Genomic DNA, 6090 nt, shown 5'->3' with positions numbered 1-6090 from the left:
GGATTCCTATTAAAAATGAGATACAAAAAAAAATTGGAACAGTAGACATGCAACAAATTTCTATTAAAATCGAGAGAAATTCGACAAGAAGTTTCCTTCGTGAACGCTGATTCTTCAAAGCAAAGTTCTCAATTTTAAATTTTACACTTTTATCCAATACAAAATTATTTGTATGAAAGAAAATTCTATTAATATTTTAGGGATATTTTAGTCGTTTAACATTTAGCGTTTTAATATTCGTGATTTTATAATAATATAGATATAATGTATGTTTTCTAATTGATGTTACAATAATCTGATTTCCTTTTAAAACCAGTATGATATTAGAAGATGTCGAAACAAAGAATTTTATCGAGGTATATTAGATAAAAACTTTACTGTGGCTTTAATTTTTAGATTTTGTCTTCACAATCTTAAAGTGATTTGCAAGAATATCATCTGTAAACTAAATCATTTGGACCTTACAGTATAGGACTGTTGTAGGGCTGGGCATATAGCGGGTATAATCGATAACTTGAACCGTTAATTATTTATTGGGTTATCGGTATTGTGTTATTGGATTAACGGTTCTGTAACAGTTTAGAATTGTTTTACTATTGGGTTATCGGTTCGGGCCTCGTTTTACCAATTTTGTTAATGGGTTAACCGATAACCTAATAAGAATTAATGAAATTACTACTTTACCCTTAAGTATATACATATACTAGGGTTTCGCTTCATTCTTTCTTATTCTTTCTCAGCCGCATTCTTCAGTCTTCAGTTGCTTCATCTTTATTCTTCATAGACCTTACTAGGTACTCCTAGTGTAAGTCTTTAGTCTTATACATTAGGCTTTTAATTTTTATAGCAAAATTCATCTTCATATAGGGATTTTTGATTGTTAAAGATTCTTTATTTTTTTTATTTTCGTTTCTTAATTTTGTGAGCTCACGTTGTGCAGCTTATACCTACTACCAGTTTCTTTTTTCAGGTTAGACATTTGACAAACAATATTCAGTTTATCTTGGACAGTTTATCTTGAATAATTTGGAGGTAATAATGTTGGACTAATTATTTATTATGTCAGTTAAATCTTTTTATTTGTAGAATTTTTGAGTGGATGTTCAAGTTCTTGCTTAAATTCATTCACTTTCAAGTTTTTGTGTGGCTAATTAATGTTGTGCTTTGCTTTTAGTTGTAAAAAGTTGTAATTTTTACTGTATTTAGGTTAATTTTAGTTTACATGGGAGGCAATAATATTTAATTTAATTGTTTATTTACTGTTTCTTTATGAGTTTGCTTTTATGCTTTGATTAGTTTTAGCAATTATGACATTTCAATATTTTTAGTGTTTACTAATCAATAATATTGAAGTCACTGTTTTTGGGTTTAATTCTTCTTATATACGAGTATATAATTATTTACAATTGATTCTTCTATTTCGTTTTTAAAGATTTTGTTGTCTCGCTGCTTGATTTCTTTTAAATTCAAACTCACAGTGACACAAACACATAACTGAAAATATCATAATTGATAAGGTGATTGGTGAAAGTAGAGCTTCTAATTCAAATGCGATGACACAATCTCAATCAGTTCAATCGACAGTAAGGAAGCAAAGAAAAAAAAGGTCTCCTGCATGGGATTGAAGAAGGTGATGATGGATGGTGGAAAGTAAGATGTAGTCATTGTCATCTTATTTTTCATTACAATGCACAACAAAGTGGTACTAACTCCTTAACGAGGCATGTTGGGCGTTGTTTGTAGCGCAATTTGGTGAAGCCTATAAGGATTAACTTAAATTTGAATTGTTAGTACTATATGTTTGGACTTGTTAATTTTAAGGTGAAATTGCTACTACTTTGTATTATTATTAAAATATATTTGGACAATTATTGTTGAAGAATTAGTACTATTCCAGTTGTGGCCACTAGACAGAACGCAGAAATGGGTAGTATATTATATGTGAATTCTTCTCTTTTTTGCTTAACTCCAGTAAATTGTCTTCTCTTTTTTGCTTAACTCTAGATTGAGTTATCGTATCGGGTAAACCGATAATCGAACCGATAATGATCGATAACCGATACCCGATAATCGATATCTTATCAGTTTGATTATCGGTTTATCAAATTTATAAATCGATAACCGATATACTAAACCGATGATATTCATAACCGAATCGAACCGACAGATACCCACCCCAGACTGTTGCATCAATGAGTCCAAAGAGCAAATTACAATAGTCACTAATATATAAACCACTAAATAGAGCAAACTACTAGCAATATTTATATAGTAACAAAAAAGAACAGAGGAAAGCTAAAGCCATTTGACATTTATTAATTAGAAGAAAAAAAACCAAGTAGTTAAGGACAATCCAAATAAAGAAAAGGAGGTGGTCCATGTATACTCTATTCAACATTTCAACTGCCGACCACGAACAGAATCTTTTCTTTGGTAAGCTGCGACGCGGATTAATAAATTAAATTTTATGGGTTTAACTTTTAGCATTTAACGAATTATTATGCGGAGTATATATTTAAAATTATGGGTTCATATCTATTATTTATATAATTTTAATAATGTTTTACACATAAATTTTTGCTCTGCGTTAAAATTACCCGTCAAACGGATAGAGTTGAATTTGTACGTAATTCTAAGGATATGTGGTATAGCTTAATATAAATCGTAAGGATAAATAGAAATGTCAAATACGAATTGCAAAGAATACAAAATAAACAAGGTTGGAAAAGAAGTGATTTTTAGGACTAAGCAAGATGAATCAATTTATGAAGCTCAAAAGAATAACTCTTCAATATATGAGTATATGGTATTTGAGTTACAATGTAAGCAAAGAACTGTCGCTTTACAGGAATGTAGCCATCCTCTTTATAGTGGAGGATCATACTTTTAGATATAATTAAAAATACATAGTAAAAAACCCATGATAAATAAATTTTTCCATAATTCATGTCAGGATTCTCTCCTCTAGTGGGATTGTAACGGCTCTTTTCTATGAGCTCGATATTGACTCGAGTTTTCGGTCTTGACTCGAGCTCGATTCTGACTCGGATCCCTGTATTGATTCAGGGTCAGTGTAGGTCGGTCTCTTAATCATAAGCTCGATAACTTTATTTTGCATCATAGTTCGACTTGGATTCGAGCTCGATAATGGTGCCGAGCTTGTCATTGATCGGTCCTAGAACTCGAAACTTGATGACCTGACTTCGGACCTCGACCTGGTATTACAAAGCCGCTTTTTCGATCCAATGTATTACCATTTAAAACAATTCGTACGAAGGACTAACCGATTTTTACCGTATACGGATAGTCCCATCGTTTCTCGAGAAGGATGTAGCGAGAGACGACATGATTTCACAACGGCTCGATCAGATTTAAGCTGACGTTCACATTGGGCTTGATCATAATGCACGTGATAGTTGTCCCGTCGTTTAATTTTTCAAGGCATTTAATGCATGTCAGACGGTGGTCGGCCACCATTGATATTGAACCACCATAGCTTTAATCTATAAATAGCCCTTCCTTTTACCATTTACCACTTTTACATCTTCAATCTTCCAAATTTTCCAAGTTCCTTTTCGTACCCTCTGAGTTTATTCGCAAATCTGTGATTCCTCTCTGCAAAAGTCCTTCTTCAAAACTACCAAATCTTTGTCACTTTCTTCTATTCTCGACCCTTAAATTCGAAAATGGCGAAAACATCACAAACCATTCCTCAGAAAGAGAAAGTTTCATCTTCACAGTCTGCCGTCGACGAAACAGCGGTAGAGCCACGTGATGAATATAAAATATTCATATAAAATATACTTAAAAATATACTATTTTTAAAAAGTATTTATATAATATGTAGATTCTCTGTATTTTCTAACAATGTTTTGCAGGAGATAAGAATACTATTAATAAAGCAAGAAAATGAAAGAAACGAGAAGGTTATAACAAATTCAATTCACAACGCAAGAAGTTTATGGCGCATTTTCTTCAAGACGCATCTTCTTCAAGACACATCTTCCTCAATATGAATCTTCCTCACTATGTATCTCTTTCAGTTAAGATCACAACATTTCAAGAAGAAATGCATTTCTATAAATAGAAGGCAACTCTATGTGTAGTAGGCATGGAGAAAAAAAGGAACAAAAGAGCCACTTTATTTTCTAAAGCTTTGGTCTCTTAATCTTTCTTGTTCTTCTTTCTTTACTTCTTGTAATTTTCAGATTTTCTGGTAGTGTTGGCAATATAGGTCATATTATAAGAGTCCTTTTTTTTCTTTCAAATACTCTATAATGGAGTAGTGTCTTTTTGTTGTGATAGTTAATGAAGCTTGATATATATATATATATATTTGGGATAATTGATTAAGTTTGATATATATATTTATAATAGTTTTCTCAATCTTATTACATACTTGGCCTGAGATTCTCTAGCTCCACTTTTATATTGTGTTGGGATGTTAGATTTTAATTAGTCACATCTATATATTTATTCCTAAAGTTACTTGTATTGATTTTGTAATTCTCACGGAACAAAATTAATACATATTGACTAGCGTGAATAAATAGATAGAGGGTAATTTTCAGCAATCTAGCATTCCAAATCTTGATTTTTGCTTACTTCAATTCTAATTCTTACGAAGGAATTTTTATAAGCAATATCATTAATTTTTTCGTAAAGATAATCTCAAGAGGTTTTTACTACTTCTTGGTACAATTCAGGCAAGATATATATTTCAGTCTTATCGTCACTAGTTGTAAGTCAGTTAATAATATAACCTCAATGAGTATTATTAATTGTTTACTTTCTAGTGAGCAGAGCATAATTGTATTAGCAATAAGCAATTATCCATTAGTGAAATATGTGTAGAATTTGAGATTTCATTATAAAAATATTGTCAAGTGAATTCAATGATTCCCAACTCTTTTTAAATTTAAATTTTTCAAAAGTTATTTTTGTTTAAGTAATTTACAAATTAAAAATCCTACTCTCTTTCCATCAATTTGGTTCTCTCAAATAGTAGCTAAAATATTACAAGTTTGTAGTATAGATTTTTCAATCTCTGTGGGATGATATCTTAAACTATACTAGAATTTGACAAAGCACGAGCAGAAAATATCCTATACACATTGGCCGTGTCACCACGTCCTGAGGAGTGTGTTCCTGGGGCGTGTGTTCTTACCTCTGATTTTAAGGTCGATAAAGGCTCGTCGGTTCCCGGCCGATGTGAGCCAGTATCGAGGTACATGTGTTCGATAACCGAGAGGCACCTCAAACAGCTAAAGAAAGATTACAATTGGGAGAACAAAGGAATAATAATCCCTTCTTCTGGCGAATATATCACCATTTACGTGAAAGGGTTTTTAAGTGTGTATACTTAACCTTTCACGTTAGGTCCCCTCGACTCTATTATTATTGACTTCTACCATCAATACCAAATAACCCTAGGCCAGGTCCATCCTTCTTTTTGGCTGATCGTTATTTTGATCTGATATTTTGTGAACAAATTCGAGGGAATGCCGTTTACCCTCGACCATCTCATCCGATTGTATCGGCCTCACCTTTTTCAAGAAGGGTTAATAAAACTTCAGCGTTGGGCTACCAAGGCTCTATTCTCGAGCATAGACGAGGACATGGATCGAGGCTGGATGGGCAAGTTCATTCGAGTAAGGACTTCAGACCTGATTCCGATTGAAAAAATGCCTTTTCTCGAGGAGTGGAACATGAAGCGTAAGTGTAATTCTGCTGTTATTTCCTTCTATTTTGCCCTTTCATTTCTTTTCTCACCGATATCCCCCCTTTTATGATGCAACACTTCCCTGGATGCCCGATGCAGTTCCCGATCTTAAGAACTGGGTACGAGCTCTGGCTTCGATCTCCACATACGCCGAGTGCTCATGGCGTGATTTGTCAAAGGGCCGATGGGAGGCCAAAAATTATGGTAAGCCCATTTATCGTATTTTTTGGTAGTTCAAACGAGATGCTTTCCATATACTTCAATAAATTTTTCCGTATGTAGGTGTGAGCAAATATGCAGTTTTGAGGCCCTCGTCCGTCGAATAAGAGGCTTCGGCGTCCGATCCAAAGCCGGTGAAGGATAATAAG

The 6090-nt window shown here is 33.2% G+C and overlaps 1 long non-coding RNA gene across 2 annotated transcripts; it reads left to right on the top strand.

Moving 5' to 3' along the window:
- The first annotated feature begins 727 nt into the window (after window positions 1-727).
- On the top strand, window positions 728-1906 carry LOC104094369 (uncharacterized). 2 transcript variants are annotated; one of them, XR_685883.4, is made up of 3 exons: window positions 728-805; window positions 971-1032; window positions 1518-1906. It is a non-coding gene; the product is annotated as an uncharacterized lncRNA (long non-coding RNA). The 2 variants fall into 2 exon arrangements; XR_004506570.2 differs by having other exon boundaries at window positions 729-805; window positions 1479-1906.
- Window positions 1907-6090: the final 4184 nt, after the last annotated feature.

The sequence above is a fragment of the Nicotiana tomentosiformis genome, chromosome 11 (assembly GCF_000390325.3).
Source record: "Nicotiana tomentosiformis chromosome 11, ASM39032v3, whole genome shotgun sequence".
Taxonomy (NCBI): Eukaryota; Viridiplantae; Streptophyta; class Magnoliopsida; order Solanales; family Solanaceae; genus Nicotiana; species Nicotiana tomentosiformis.
The sequence above is the reverse complement of the archived record's forward strand: the minus strand, read 5'-3'. Positions and strand labels throughout refer to the sequence as shown.